The 2,160-nt window shown below is 45.7% G+C and overlaps 1 pseudogene; it reads left to right on the top strand.

Moving 5' to 3' along the window:
• The window catches only part of LOC101565800, a 12,395-nt pseudogene extending 10,582 nt beyond the window's left edge, over positions 1-1,813 (top strand).
• The last annotated feature ends 347 nt before the right edge of the window (positions 1,814-2,160 follow it).

Raw genomic sequence — 2,160 nt, forward strand, 5'->3', positions numbered from 1 at the left:
AAAGAAAGAAAGAAAGAAAGAAAGAAAGAAAGAAAGAAAGAAAGAAAGACTTGGTGTGCTGGAAGATAAAATAAGTAAAACTCTGAAAATATGGTAGTAAGTAAGACTCTCTGAAAAGAACTCCAGTCACCCGAGAAATAACACCAAGCATAAACAAGTGGGATTGCATCAAGTTAAAAAGCTTCTGCATAACAAAGGAAACAAGCAACAGAATGAAAAGATACCCAAAAAAATGGGCAGAAAATTTTGGTAGTCAATCTTCGTTTTTGTTTTTGTTTTTTTCAGTCATTCTTTGAACAGAGGACTAAAACTTAGAATACATAAAGAATTCCAGGGGGCCAGGGAGATAGTTCAGTAGAATAGGCACTTGCCTGGCAAGTGCAAGGTCCTGAGTTCAATCCCCAGTACCAAAAAATAAAAATAAAAAAGAATTCCAGAAATCAGAACCCTACCCCCAAAAAAGACCCAATCCAGAAATGACCATCTGAAGTGAATAGATGTTCCACAGAAGTACAGGCCAGTCATCACACTCAAACTGTTCAACATCGCTGACCATTAGAGCAATGCAAATTAAAACAACACTGAGATGCCATCGCATTTCAGAAAGAATGGCTATCATCAAGCAGTCAATATAATAACAAAGCTGGGAAGACTGGGTGTGAAGGAACCCTTCCATATTGTTGGTGGGAGTGTAATCTAGTACAACCAGCATAGAAATCAGCATGGAGATTCCTCAAAATAGTAAAACTAGAATTCCATTTGAGCCAGCTATTCCCCTTCTAAGAATTTTCCCAGAAGGGTGAAAGTCTCATTGCTGTGAAACATGCAAACTCATGTTTATAGAAACATAACTTGTAAGGTTAAGTCTTGAGCCCCTCCCCGCCACACACACTTTTTTTTTTTTTTTTTTTTTTTTTTGTGGTACTGGGGATTAAGCTCAGGACCTTGCACTTGCTAGGCAAGTGCTTATTCTACTGAGCTATCTCCCCAGCACCCTAAGAGCTAGGTCCTGAAAGTGGCCTATATATCCATTAACAGAGGAACAAATAAAGAAAATGTGGCATTTATACACAATGGAATAAACTTGGATCACTTGTAGGAAAATGGATGCATTCACCTTAAGAATATAATGTTGAAGTCTCTCTTTTCTTTTTTTATGTATTTGGTACAGGATCTCACCACGCAGCTCGGACTCATAGTGATCCTCCTGTTTTCAGCCTCCCTAGCACTGGGATTACAGGCCTGCCGCCACTTTGCCCAGACTCTTAAAATATGTTAAGTAGGTGGGTGGAGGCAAGCTAGAAGAGAGCACCATGAAGACCTCGGGCACACTCGGAAATACGAGGTGGTGGGGCGCTGCCTGCGCACCCCAAGGTGCCCAAGCTGCCTCTCTACCTCATGCAGATCTTCGCACCCAACCGTGTCCTCGCCAAGTCACGTTTCTGCTACTTTGTGTCCCAGCTGAAGAAGATGAAGAAATCTTCAGGGGAGACCGTCTACTGTGGGCAGGCGGTTGAGAAGCCTCCGCAGCTGGTGAGGAACCTCGGCATCTGGCTGCCGTAGGACTCCCGCATTGGCATCCACAGCGTGTACCAGGAGTACCAGGACCTGACCACAGTGGGCACCAGTGCTACCGGGTCAAGGGCGCCCAGCACCGCGCCCGAACCCAAGCCATGCGGATTATAGGGGTGGAAGAGATCGCAGCCCGCAAGCGCGCCCAGCTGGCTATAAAGTAATTCCAAGATCAAGTTTGCACTGCCCCACTGAGTCCAAGCCCCGCTTCACCACCCAGAGGCCTAATACCTTCCTTTAGGGACCCTGCCAATAAACCCGGGGCCACTCCGCAATATATATACTTTAAAGTAGAATAAGTAAAGGGCCGGCCTGATAGCTCAGCGGACTAAAGCGCCTGTTTAGGCAGAAAGCAGTGGCCAGGGATTTGATCCCCTGTGTACTGAGCCGGCTCTGCCCCCAGGGCGCACTCAGATGGCGATTGAGATTAGACATGGTGGCTGCGCCTGTAATCCCAGCGCTTGGGAGGCTGAAAACAGGAGGATCACTACCAGTCCGATCTACATAGTGATACCCTGTATCCTCTGTACTAAACCCTGTTTCCCCTGTACTAAACCCTGTATCCCTGTACTAAATGCATGAAAAAGT

The sequence above is a fragment of the Octodon degus genome, unplaced genomic scaffold (assembly GCF_000260255.1).
Source record: "Octodon degus isolate 3935 unplaced genomic scaffold, OctDeg1.0 scaffold00093, whole genome shotgun sequence".
Taxonomy (NCBI): Eukaryota; Metazoa; Chordata; class Mammalia; order Rodentia; family Octodontidae; genus Octodon; species Octodon degus.